The sequence below is a fragment of the Tupaia chinensis genome, unplaced genomic scaffold (genome assembly GCF_000334495.1).
Source record: "Tupaia chinensis unplaced genomic scaffold, TupChi_1.0 Scaffold000264_1, whole genome shotgun sequence".
Lineage (NCBI taxonomy): Eukaryota > Metazoa > Chordata > Mammalia > Scandentia > Tupaiidae > Tupaia > Tupaia belangeri.
The window spans coordinates 1284358-1299112 of NW_006159744.1; the positions used below are offsets into that span (position 1 = coordinate 1284358).

The following is a 14755-nucleotide window of genomic DNA, read 5'->3' on the forward strand; positions in this document are numbered from 1 at the left end:
CACGACCAGCAGTCAGCTATGTCGCTGGACTCTCACGTAGTCAACCGTGGTTCGAGTCCCAGACCCAGTGGCTTAAACTCATGCCAGGTGCGTGTGCGTGTGTGCCCAACATCCCGAGAGGAGAATGGAGGAGAAGGGCTTGCAGCATGGCCATCCCCTTTGGGGGGTGATTTCTTGCTTTCTGTCTCTCTGTCTCTCTCTGTCTGGCAAGCGCATGCACCCTATAGCAAAAATCTCTCCCAAAAAAAAAAAAAGAAAAAGAAAAAACCAATAGTGCTTTGCTTCTACTTTTAAATATATCTTAGGTCATTGGGAAACTCATAATGTGTTTTTCTGTGCAAAAATGTCATGACTTTCCCAATGGTTCAATACTTATATTTACACACACACGCACACACACACAACATACAGACTAGCCATGGTGGTACAAGTGCTAGGGTACCACAGTGTGAGGCTGGATCTCACAGGAGGCCTGGATTCAGTTCCCTGACAAAACAGGTTGGCTGCAGTTATGTGCATCTGTAATCCTAGCCAACTGGGAAGTTGGTACAGAAGGATCAGGACATGACAAGACCCTGGCAAAAATCTCTCCCTGCCAACTGCAAAAATATATGTATGGGAACCAGAAGTTAGCGTAATGGCTATGTTGCGGGACTCCCACGTAGTCGACCGCGGTTCGCGTCCCGGACCCAGAGGCTTAAAACTCACGCCGGGCACATGTGCGTGTGTGCCCAAGATCCCGAGAGGAGAATGGAGGAGAAGGGATTGTGGCGTGACCATCCCCCCTGGGGGGGTGATTTCTCACTTTCTGTCTTTATGTCTCTCTTTGTCTGGCGAGTGCACGTGCCCTATAGCAAAAATCTCTCTCAAAAAAAAATATATATATATGTATGCATGTATTTATAGGTACACCCACATGCACGTGCGTGTGTGTATATGTGTATATATTACACCTGAATGTAAAATTCCTCATTTACTTTGCTAAAATGTTTTGATTATGATTACAAATATCAGATCTGGAGGCTTAGTAATATTGTCAATTATCAAGTCCCATTTAAAATAGCATATGATGTAAGTTTTAAAAGTTACTTCTTAGAAACAATGCTTATTACCAATTCCAAATTTGTGGTTTTCCTCCATAGGTTTCCATAATTTAAAATACAGCTGTTTTATTTTATTGAACTAGTTCGTTGTGTTTCTGAACAAAACTACCTCAGACTAGGTGATTTATAAGAATAAAGGTCTATCTGGTGGCATGGTGGTTAAGGCACTGGATCCCACATGACTGTCTCTGCAGTTGGAGTCCCAGACCTGGTACCTGAAAAACATGCCGGAAGGGTGTGTATGTATGCCCAAAATCGTGTGGGAAAAATGAAGGAAAAGGGATTGCAGCACAGCCATCCCCGCTTTCTATCTCTGTCACTCTCCAGCAAGTTCACATGCCTATGGCAAATAAATAAATAAATAAATAAATAAAAGGGCTATTGATAATTTAGTGATTATTGATAATGAACTTCCATATTTGTCTATTACTACAATTTTTTTTAAAAAAGAGTGTTCATCTTAATTCATACAGTGTTAGAGGCTTCTTTTCAAGGCCAGCCAGTGGCATGGTGGTTAGGGTGGCTAGATCCCACATGGTCAACTGTGCAGTTTGAGTCTCAGAACCTGCAGCCTGTAAAACTGAGCATGCATGTCCAAAATCCCGCAAAGAGAATAGAAGAGAAGGGATTGTGGTGTGACCATCTCCCTGGAGGTGATTTCTCATTTTTCTCTTTCTCTTTATCTGTCTGCCTCTGGCAAGTATATACTTTTGCCCTGTAGCCAAAACAACAACCAAAAAGAACCTTTTTTTCAGTTCATATGCTTGTTCCTTTATGATAGTACTTTCCCTTTCTCTGCTGTGTCTTAATTGTTGGTTCTGGATTCTCTACTCTTCACAATCAGCATATGGCACTTTCACATAGCAGTTTATTTCCATAGTTTTTGTTACCACATATATTCTAGAAATTCCAAATCTGTATCACTAGTTCAGATACTGACCCTATTATATATCTTCTAGCCTACTGGACCTCTCATTCATGTTTGTGCCTGTTAGATATCCTTATGTCATTAGTGAACTAATTTTCTCCCTTTTTCTATCCCCCAAACCATCCACATCTATTCCTCTTTCAGTGTTCCTTATTTTATTAAATCTATCTGTTGGGTTGTCAGGAAAATCATGATGCATTTTTGCATAGAGAAATACATCTGACTTTCCCAACAACCTCATATATAACATTAAGAATTATTCTTGATTCTTTCCCCATCTCACTTCCCATTTCCAGGTAATCACAAAGTCCTATGAGTTCTTAAGTTCTCAACATTGCTTCTGTCTACTTCTCTTTGTCTTATCCCAAGGCTGTTGCAGTAAGTCCTTTCCTGTCTTACTCCACTTCATTCTGCACAATTCAGCTTGAGTTTTTTTTTTCTGAATCATCAACCTGATAATGCTGGCTCTCACACGTCAGACTTTTTAGTGATTTCCCTTTGACCTTGATATAAAAATACAAGTTTCTTAACCTAATATAAAAAGTCCCTCCTGATAGACTTTTGCCTCCCTCATTTCTCAGTATCTTTTTCGTTTTTAGCTATATAACTTAGTAACATAGATCTTCACTTTCAAGTTCCTTAATATAACATAAAAACTCCCTCATAATAGACTTTTGTCTCCCTAATTTCTTTTTGTTTTCAACTGTAGAACTTAATAACATAAAGCTTCACTTTTCATCCTGCAAAATTCATCTCTTACCTGTTTTTCCTTCTGCCTAGAACATTCTTTCATAATCTATTACTCATCTCCCTTCACCTAGATAATTTCCTGCTTATTGTTAAAGTCTTAAACATCAGACTTTCTCAGGGAAAACTTCCACTACTTATGGACTTGGTATGATCAACAGGCTACATACTTCTCTAGTAGCATATCTCAAAGTGTGGTCTGTGAGTCACTAGGAGTCTCAGAGGCCCTCTCACTAAGAAGGGAGAAGGGTCTGTGAATTAAAAAGTGTTTCCATTTTGGGGCAGCAGATGGCATAGCAGTTACTTTGCTGGACTCCCACATAGCCAGTTGCAGTTCTAGTCCTGGACCCAGTGGCCTGAAACTCATGCCAGACACATGTGCACAAGTGCCCAAGATCCTAGGAGGAGATGTTTACATATAACAGGATGATGAGGAAACCACAGTGAATATGTGAATTCAGAAGGATAATTGTTAATAGGTACAGATTAAGAGGATGTTCTTAGATTTGATGTTCAATTGACTCATCTCTTATTGGCCTTTTGGCTAAGATTATTGGAAAACTCATTGACCTTGAGAAAGATTTGTGCAGTTCTCAGAGTGGCAATTAAATTTCAATAACTTGAAGTTCAAGTGTGAGATTTATAGGTTAATGATACTCTTCAGGAAAGTGTGATAGTGAGTGGAAAGGTTAAGAGAGGATAATGTCTTGAGGGAAATTGGAGTTCGACTCAACTATTGCTCACATCTTATTTTGTACATGTAATTTTATAGAGTAAATATTTTATTTTCCTGAAACATCTAAAAAAGAGGAATTCAGGGCCAGCAGATGGGGTGGAGATTAAGTCACTGGACCCCACATAGTCAGCTCCATGGTTAGAGTCCCAAACCTGGAGTCTTGAAAATTGTGCCAGGTGCATGTGCATTTGTTCCCAAACCTGAGAGGAGAACAGAAAAGGGATCACAGTTTGGCTGTCTTCCCCCATCTGAGAGAATGTATGTAGAGAATTCAGTGGGTTGATGAGTAAATTGCATTAGTACTACACCCTTAATCATTAACTGCATGCATCCCCCATGAGGACTACTTCCTTAATCAAAATTCCCTACTGAGGACTGCTCCAAAAGAACCACTTAACTTGATGGTTCTGTTCTTTTCTCCCTCCTTTGTAGCTAAGTCTTTCTGGTCCATTATATATTTAAAAATAAAATGTTTAATCACTGATTATGCTCAGAAAAATAATTTTCATTAGTGAATGCGTTCTTGCTTAATTAATTAGAGTAACTTGATTTCTTGGTTTTAAACCTTTGAATACATTTACTAATTTTATGTAGGTTGTTAGAGAATGATGGTACTTGTTCTTTGCCCTTTTTTTCATTAATTTTTTTTCAGAATTTTTTTAACTCTTTTTTTTAAAGCATTCAATCACTATACATCATTTGGCTTGTAAAGAGAATTTATCTAACATGAAGTACTTCTCAGACCAGTCTAGTTGAGATTACTATGCATGTTATCATCAATAGGTAATAAGCCATTTCTGTGTCCCACAAATGTCATAGCTCTCTATTTTTTCTCCTGCTTTTCTTCTCTATACTTATTCCCTTCTCCAACCTACACCCCTCGTTCTACACTGTCTTCAGTGTCCATAACTATTTTCAGTGAATTTATGCCCTCCAGTATTTCAATCTCTATCATAGAGTACAGAGAGTATATATTAAGTGGATACATACATAATCTTTCTTTCATAGCCTGGCTTGCTTCACTCAGAAATAAATATTCAATATTCGACCACTTTCTATCAAATGCCAGGGTCTTGTATTTATTTTTTTTCTTAAATCACTTACATTTTGATAAGCACAACTTAATTTTCCCATCACAGAGGTTATTGCTATTTATATCATGCATATAATACCAACTTCAGAGATTTTACTTTTTTTTTTTTTTTAAGAGATTTTTGCTGTAGGGCATGTGCGCTCGCCAGACAGACAGAGACAGAAAGCGAGAAATCACCCCCACAGGGGGATGGCCATGCCGCAGTACCTTCTCCTTCATTCTCCTCTCGGGATCCTGGGCACACATGCACACGCTCCCAGTGTGAGTTTTAAGACACCGAGTCCGAGACACGAACCGTGGTCGACTACGTGGGAGTCCAGCGACACAGCCATTATGCTAACTGCTGGTCCCCCAGAGGTTTTAGATAAAGTATATTTCATGCTGGAGTATATTGAACATACATGTTGGATGTTTTTAACCAAAAAGATGGTGAAGAATCAAACTCGGTTATCAAGAAGGAAAACCAGTTAAAACATATTTTCACTGGTGAAATGCCTAACATCAATTTACACTATAATTTTTTTGTTATTGTTATACTGTCTATAAACAGGATGGCTCTATGTCCTGATTTGCTTTGTCCTGTCCTGATTTATGTTTAATAGTGCTCTTTTTCATTTTGGAAGCTTCCCTGTTTGGACTATGAACTAATATGGTGACCCTGCCTTTTAGGGCACAAAACCCATAATATACCACAACTCAGTTACAAATGTACACTAAGAAAAGTGAGAAACGGGTAAAGAGTAGATAGAAGAGATACAGGTAAGTGAACCTCATGAAGTGAGTTAATGAAGTCCATTTACAGATAGTTCTTGGTGTGCAGATAGTTCCTTTTCATACATGAATAATTACTGAAAGGGCTGACCATAGTTCGAGTCCCAAACCCAGGGGCTTAAAAAATGCGCTGGGTGCATGTGTATGCATGCCCAAAGTACTGATGGGAAGGAGAAATGAAAAGGGATTATGCTGTGACCACGCCTAACCAGGGAATACTTTCTTGCTGTCTCTGGCAAGTGTATGTGCCCTCTGACAATAAAAATAACTTTAAATAATAATAACTTCAAATAATAACCACCGGCAGGTGCCATGGTGGTTAAGGGTGCTGGACTCCCACACAGCTGATCCCGGTTCAAGTCCTAGACCTGTCAGCTTGCTTTCTCACTTTCTCTCTCAGCACCCCCCCATCCCTCTCTGGTCAAATTAAAATAATAAATAAATAAAATAAAGTTAAATAAAAAATAATTATTTAAAAAACATTCCTGAAAAATGCTTTTATAAAAGTCATACAGAGACTGACACAGTGGTTAAGGGAACCAGATCTTACATGACCAACCACAGTTCAAAGCCCAGCTTTGGCAACTTAAAAAACACACTTGGGGATTGGCAGGTGGCGTGTTGTGGACACTGGTCTCTACAAAGCCAACTGTGATTCAGGTTCCAGGCCTGGCAGCTTGCCTTTTCACTTTTCTTCCCCCTCTCTCTGGTCAGGTTAAAATAAGTTAAATGAAATAATTCTTTAAGAAAAATTTTTTCCCAGTTATTTATATCAAATGATGGATAATGCAAAAAATGTAATTGGGCAGATGCATGTCTACCCAAAAGTCTGACATAGAGGATTAGAGGGAAAAGAATTGTGGTGTGACCACGCTATACTAGGAGAGGGTGTGGGGGCTCCCTTCTGTATTCATGTTTCTCCCCCTTTCCCTCTTTGACAAGCACATGTACTCTCTGGCAGTAAAAAAAAAAAAAAAAAAAAAAAATTTAAAGAAAACAGAAAAGTCATATGTAATAATATATTTGGACAGTTATAAGAGTTTTAATCTTGTTTTCATAAAAAAAGAAAAATAATTATACTTCATGCTTTTCCAGTGTGTTATAATGTATTCTTGAACATTAATAAAATTGAGTACATAGTTGAATTTTCAGCATCTCAATTATATGTCCAGCGAGTATCAAATTGAGAAGTTGAAAATGCATTGCTTTAAACAGGCTGAACTTTATCTTTGTTGCAGTTGTAATAAGCTTGACAACTGAACTCCTGTCTTTGGCATTATTTTACTTTTCCAGTTATTTATATCAAATGATGGATAGTGCAAAAAATGTAATAGGCAAGTGACCAGCAGCTGGCGTAATGGCTATGTCACTGGACTCCCACGTAGTCGACCGGGCTTCGCGTCCCAGACCCAGTGGCTTAAAACTCACACTGGGCACGTGTGCACCCAGGATCCCGAGAGAAGAATGGAGGAGAAGGGATTGCAGCGTGGCCATCCCCCCAGGGGGTGATTTCTCGCTTTGTGTCTCTCTGTCTGTCTCTGTCTGTCTGGCGAGCGCACGCACTCTATAGCAAAAACCTCTCAAAAAAAAGAAAATAGACAATGGAATATGTAAGGGAAAACATGAACCATAATTTTTAAATACCTTTATCAGATAACGGTTTCTGCACTTTGCTTATAATTTCAACCCTTTCATTAAATATAGTAGTAGTAATATTGTTTTAGAAGCATCTTGAGGGGGGAAAAAAGTTTAAAAAAGCATGGTTGACTATGAAGACTAAAGCTAATTGCAAAATAAACAAAAATAATCTACAAGTCTCCCTAGATATCTAGTACTCAGGTCTGAACAAGATTTACAGTTTTGGACTTATAGTAGAGAATGAGGGTTTGAGTCTTGCCTTTATACCTTCCACCATGAAGTTTATGGGGCAGCTGCTATTTAAAGAGATACAGTAGGAATTTGTGGGACACAGAAATGGTTTATTACCTGTTGATGATAACATATATAGTATTCTCTACTGGACTGGACTGAGAAGTATTTTCATGTTAGGTAAATTCTCTTTATAAGCCAAATGATGTATAGTGATTGAATGTTTAAAAAAATGAGAATTAAAAATAATAATAGTAAAGATATATGTGATTAAATGTAATATAAAAAATATAAAAGGGGGGGAGGGGAAGAGATACAATAGGACCTGAAACTCTATAACCTATAAACAACCTTCTTTTTGGATTTCAGCCCACTCCCTTTCTGACCTCTTGTTTCATCAGGCAACAGCTATTGTATCCACAGGCAACTGACCACTGAAGCTCGTTCCCTTCCTTCCCTGGCTGTCTCCCATTCTCCATTCTTCCCTTAGCCCTGGGAGACTACCTAGCTGGGGATCTACCTAAGTTAGAGCCAGCTTCTTTAAATTAGTTATTGCACATAATTTTGAGATGGTTCCCTGTACCAAATTTTATGATACATTCTAGACTAAGTTTATACTTATTATTGATATAGCCACATTCCTAGTATTGGGTAACTAACTATCTGGAGGAATATATAACTATTTAATCTCAAATCATATTCTTTATAATTTTTTAAGTGATGTCCTCATATAGTTCTATGCATTTATTATTTTGTATATGCTTCCATTTTCTCAATTCAGCTTTTTGTATATAAAGGATGTAAAGATAACTCATAAAGCATTTTATTTATATAGCTACTACCTAATTATATTCAACTTTGTCTTGTTTATCACTGTATCTTTGAAACCTCTGGAATTCCTGGCATATAATAAGTATTCAGTATATATGAATAAATGAAAGAAGAAAACATAGAATTAAATAATTTAATATAGAAAATTTGGGAATAATTGTTTTACTTCTAGAGAATGCCACCTTTTAAAATTATGGGTGTGCTCTTAAGAAATTAACCAAACTTCTTGTAATGTTAAAGTCAGGTGAAGCCATCTTTGAAATGTGTAAGCTGTTGAAGAAACTTTGCCATCTGGATTCCTTTCACCTTAGTTTTCTAAAGCATTAGCTTTTAGAATTCAAAAAATATTGTTACCTGTATTAATTTTTATCTAAGCTAGCAGTGATAGTAGTCACAGCATAGAACTCTTAGGCTGTAAATGTGATTGTGGAGTAGTCAAGTACCTCACTCAGTTTCTAAGCCTTTAAGCAATGTTGCTTGTTATAAGAATCATTCAACAGGAAAAGCCTATTTCTATGAAGATCATTCTACTGTTAAGGATTAACTCTAGGTTGAAAACATAGTCTTAAGGTAGGATCTATTTAGAAAACCTGGGAAAATCAATATTTAACATAATTCACAATATTCTAAGTCAGTTACATCTTTCTGTCATAAAATCACAAGGAACCTGTGTCTAAATGCTTGGTTTTCTTTAGGCCTTGGAAGTGGTTGAGAACTTACGTGATATGGTTAGAGCATTCTAAAACTGTTACGTCTTAACTTGTTGATAGTGACTGACCCATGGGACATTCTAATCTTTTAACCATCATAATTTTCCATACCATTGTATTATATTAGAAAGCTCCATAAAGAGAGATGTTTAAAACTGTATTATTTTCTTCTGTATCTTAAGGCCTAACATAGGCCTTATCTATAAAGGAACTTAATAATTCAGTTAATGAATGAATTTTGTGTTAGAAGGAAACTTAGTGTTAATTTTAACCCAAATTCCAAGTAGTGTCAACTGGTGATTAAGTTAATCCCAACTCTGTAACATGAAGATGACTTATTTGATGATAGAAACAGGAGAAATTAATACTACTATTTCCTCTATATTCTTTTCACTCCTAGAATTGTCTTTTCACTTCTGTGTATTGTTGAGTAAGGTGATACAGCTCAATATTTAGAGTAGGATAGAGCCATAAACCTAACATATGAAAACATGGCTGATTCCAAAGAGAACAACAGAGGATTAAAATGTTAGGAATAAATTATTCAGGAAAAGGTTTTAGGAACAGGAAACTGTTTTAGCTCATTTTTCTGTTGCTAATAACAGAATACTATAAACTGGGTAATTTATAATGAGTAAAGATTTATCTAGCTCACAATTCAAGATCCAGGCTTCAAGGGGCCACATGGTGAGGGCCTTCTTTCTGGTTTAACTCTCTTTATGCAGAGTCCTAAGGTGGCATAGGACGTCACTTGATGACAAAATAGTATGTGTGTCAAGTCTGACCTCTCTCCTCCTCCTCACAAAGCTGCTACTGTTCAGTGATAATGACCTTATCTAATCCTAATTACTTCCCAGAGGCCCTATTTTTTAATACATGGATAGATGAAGATTGCAACCTCTTAGTACTGTCATCATAGCAATAAAATTTGAACACTTGAATTTTTGAAGACACATTAAAAACATAGCAGGACTTTATATCTTCACAAAACACTGGTAACCTATTGGGTAATCAGGAAAGTTATGATACGTTTTTGCATTTAAAAAAAATTTCATGACTTTCCCAATGATCTAATAATATCTCTACCCTAGTTAAGACAGTAGATCCTATTTCACCTGACTTGTATTTAACCACTCTGAGTGAAAAAGAGATGAATTCAGATAACTGCCATGGAAATGGGGACTTCAACACTAAAATGAAGAGGAACAAAAAAGGGAAGAGGAAAATTTTTAAAGTATAGTGAATTAGAAACCTTATATAAGACAAAAGTGTCAGATTGGTTGATAATAACAAAAAGTGACAAAGTGATTACCTTCTTAGATAAAAGTGATAAATGATTTTAAAAATGTAGATATACATATATTTATTATTATAAGGGCAGAATACTATATATCTGTAAAAAAAATACTAGTTGTCATAATGACAAACTAGTCAAAAATTATTCTTATTAAAACATTTTAAATAAGTTTGAAAAGATTTTCATTAAATAAAAAAATTCATTAAATAAAAATTCTAGTACCAGTAGATGGCGCAATGGTTATATCACTGTACTCCCCCGTAGTTTACTGTGACTCTAGTCCCAGACCCAGTGGCTTAAACATCACACCAGGCTCATGTGCATGTGTGCCCAGAATCCTAAGAGGAGAATGGAGGATAAGGGATTGTAGTGTGAGCATCCTGTCTGTTCCTCTGTCTCTGTCTCTCCAGTGAGCGTATTTACCCTATGGCAAAAAATCTTTCTCTCCAAAAAAAAAAAAAAAAAAGTATATCTATATATACATACACACACTCCCAAAAGTTCATGGGAGAATAGAATTAAAGAGTTTATTTTGGTGAAAAATTTTCAAAGCCTTGCATAATGTCTTCACCATACGCTTTTTCCATTAACTTTTTGAAGATGTAGCATATGTTTTTCACTCAGGCACTAACTTATTCCTGCCCTTTATTAAAGAATTGCATGCATTTGTAGGACACAGAATGGTTTATTACCTGTTGGTGGTAACATGTATAGTGTTCTCAACTGGTCTAAGGTATATTTCATGTTGGGTAGATTCTCTATACAAGCTAAATGATGTATAGCGATTGAATGTATAAAAATAATTATTATAATTTTAAAACTAAATAATTGCATGTTACCACAAAATTTCAAGTTGTTAAGAATTGCTTCATTATAAGTTGTCAGCCACTTCTTTGTGTCATAATAATAGATGGGATGGTTGAAATAAGTGATATTTTAAAATAGTAAATGTGATAATTTCTCTGTGTTGCTAACTTAGTCACTTAGAGTAAGGTCATTAGTGAATATAAAGTGTATGTAAATCTGCATTTCAGTTAGCTTTTTTATAATTTTGAAGTTTTTCCAACTTCTTGTCAGATTTGATTCAGTCACTTTGCCTCATTATGGCAAGAAAACAGAGAGAGAGATGTCAAATCTGTTATGGCATTTTTCTCTTTTCTTTTTTTTTGTGATTTCTTTACATTTATTTTAGTTTCTTTTTGAGGAGTTGATAAGTTACTTTCATGAAGTTTAATTTCATTAAAACTAATAGTCTATTCACTTACCTGAGAGCAAGGAAATTCAGTATCTTGAATTGTTTTGAAAGAAGGAAGCAGATGGTGGAGAAGCCACTGTCATTCCTCTGTATCATGGAACACCCTCTTGTCCTTCAGGTAACACTATTATATAACACATGAGAGGCATAACCATCAGACACAGGGACTATGTGGGGGTTGTATTAGTTAGGGTTCTCCAGAGGAGCAGAACCAATAGAATGTTACACATATACAAGGGGACTTCAAAAAGTTTGTGAAAGAATGGAGTTAGAATATGAGCTTGTTTTCATGCAAAAAAAACCTTGGAAATCCAGCTATAGTTTTTCATAACATATTTTTCATGAACTTGTCATATAATGTGTGTATATATCATATTTAGATAAAGATGTATTTTAAGGAGTGGTTCACAAGCTTGTGAAGGCTGCCAAGTACAAAATGCACAGGACAGGCTAAGAGGCCCCACGACCCAGAGAAGAGGCACTTTTATAGCCTGAGTCTGATAGCAGCCTGCTGGCATAATTCTCTTCCTAGGGCAACCTCAGTTTTTTTTCTATTAACACCTTCAACTAATTGGATGAGGCCTACTCACATTATAGAGTGTGATCTGCTCTACTGAAAGTCTTCCAATTTAAATGTTAATCTTAACTTTCAAAAAAAAAAAAAAATCCACAGCAACATTTAGACTAACATTTGATCAAATGTCTGGGTACTGTAGACCAAGTTAAGTTGACCAATATTAATTATCCTTGGTGTCAGTTTCATTTTATATACTAAATAAAGCTCAATTTCTTATCTTAGAAAGTGGTTTTACTTTATATAGTAAAAAATAATAAAAGAATTGCATGATACCACAAAATTTCAAGTTGTTAATAACTACTTCAATATAGGTTGTCAAAAACTTCTTTGTGTCATAATAATAGATGGGATAGTTGAAATAAGCTATATTTTAAAATATTAAACGTGATAGCTTCTCTGTATTGCTAACTTAGTCATTTTTACTTTCTATAGTAAAACCACTTTCTCTAATAAAATAAATAGAAGTCTGATATGGGCTTACCACCCTGACAGGTGATTTTATATTGGATCATTGGAAAAGTCATGACACATCTTTGCATAGAAAACATTAAGCTTTCAGAAATAAAAATCACTTATATATAATAAAGCCTAATTAATTTGAAATACATAATTATTAACAGTTCATTAAAATTTTATCTTTAGTATAACTGGAAAAAGAATTTTTAAGCAACTAAATAATGTAAGAAGTATTACAATTTGGATATTGGATATTGAAACATTCAAGAATAGGAACTTCTTTTGAAATTCTGTACTTTAAAAATTATTATAGGTATTTTAAAACATTCTGTAATGTTTTACCATTTCAAAATTATCATTAAAAATTATTAATAATATATATTATAGTCTACATTAAAATTATAGACTATATTATTATATATAGCATATGTATTTATAACACTGTGTCTATAAATGTGTGTGTGTGTGTATGTGTTTTGTGTTATGTTTCATGGCCAGGGTAAACATATTCCATGTCTACAGTAGTCTTTATTGTTAATAGTAAATAAGTCATCAAGTTTATGATTTCTTTGTTTCTGTCATGTTTTTGTTAAGATAAAATTTATACTTAAATTGCAGGTCAAAGGGTACGACTATTTCAGTGCTGTTAAATATTTCAATTTTGGGATGGCAAAGTAGCATGGTGGTTGAGGGACTAGACTCCCATGTGTCTGATTGCACCTGAATCCCATTCTGGCAGCTTGAAAATCATGCCAGGCATTTATACATGCATGCCCAAGATCCCAAGAGGAAAGTAGAGGAGGAGCGATTGCAGCATGGCCATTCCCCCGGTGAATGATTTCTCGCTTTCTTTTTCTCTCTCTCTCTGTCTGTCTGTAGCAAATGCATGCCGCCTATGGCAAAAACCTAAAAAAAAAAAAAAAAAAAAATTCATTTTGTTTAAAAAATTATGAATTGTTGCCACAATATTATTCAGCTTATGTGCTGTACAAGCTAACTATATCCAAGGAGGAAGCCATGCATCTGGGACACATATGTATTAACTTAAACAAGAGTGGATGGCGGCCAGCAAAAGAGAACACCATCATTCATGAAAACAAACAAACAAAAAACCCCACACATTCTTTTAACAGCCATTGCCACCTCTTTCCCAAACATAATAGGCATTCCAGAGGTCACTCTTTCTCCTACTTGCTACTCTTTTTTTTTTTGGAGAGATATTTGCTACAGGGCGTGTGTACTCACCAGAAAGACAGAGAGAGACAGAAAGGACAGAGAAACAGAAAGTGAGAGATCACCCCTCAGGAGGGATGGGCATGCTGCAATCCCTTCTCCTCCATTGTCCTCTCAGGATCTTTGGCATGCATGCACACATGCCTAGCATGAGTTTAAACCACCGGGTCTGGGACTCAAACCATAGTCAACTACATAGGAGTCCAGCAACGTAGCCATTACGCCATCTGCTGGTCACCTGCTTGATACTCTTAAAGTCCCAGTGTTTGCTCACCTCCCACTCACTCTGACAAACTCATCTCACTGGTAGTATCAGTATCATAGGTGTCATAGGTTGCTGCACATCAGGGTGTGTATGCACATCAGGGCTCAGGATTTGTGTGATACTCATATTTGTGCAGCCAGGTTGCTTCTCATGGGCTCAAGAAAGCCCCTCTCTAGCCAGTCAGGCTAGACCAGTACATACAGCTGTTTAGTTTGTGTGATAATATTCTTTTTTTTTTTATTTGAAAAAGGAATGACTTTTCTCCTAAATCACAAAGATATGTAGATCCTCACAGCTCTAATATTTTATCATTAGTGTGATGATTGTGTGTATATTACTGTGACCTCGATAGGTATAAAATATTTTATAAAATTTGTAGTTTGCCACTTTTAGATGTATGTTTGTATTTGTTTTGTGATTCCTAATGCAGGTTAATGTTAATGCTTTTAGCTTTCTCTTATAGGATTTTCCTCATCCCTTCACATCATTATATCATTGAATCTTTTCTTCACAGGAAACTTTTTATGGCAGCACACCATATGAAGCAAATGCATTGCTATTCTGGTTGAAGAGCATATAAGTCGTAGGCTCCTAATATCTCCCATATCTGTCTTTGTTGGCCCTTGAACAGACTAGTGAATATGCATACAGCCATGATCCTGGCTGGCTGGAAAAGCTGGGGGAAATTGAGGCAGAACCCCATAAAGGATGCTTATCTTTTTTTCATTCTCTCTTATGAAAGAAATTTTTTAAAAAAATAGATGCATCAAAATTGAAGTAAACATTTTAACCAAGTTTTGTTTTCCAAGCATTGTGTTTTATCACTTTATGAAATGTAAATGAAGAAAGGTAGATCAGATATGTTGAAAATGGAAACCAGTCTA

General features: G+C 35.9%; 1 protein-coding gene across 1 annotated transcript in view; it reads left to right on the plus strand.

Moving 5' to 3' along the window:
* SAMTOR (S-adenosylmethionine sensor upstream of mTORC1) overlaps positions 1-14755 on the plus strand; it is a gene marked incomplete at its 5' end in the record, with an annotated part of 81940 nt that overhangs the window by 44908 nt on the left and 22277 nt on the right.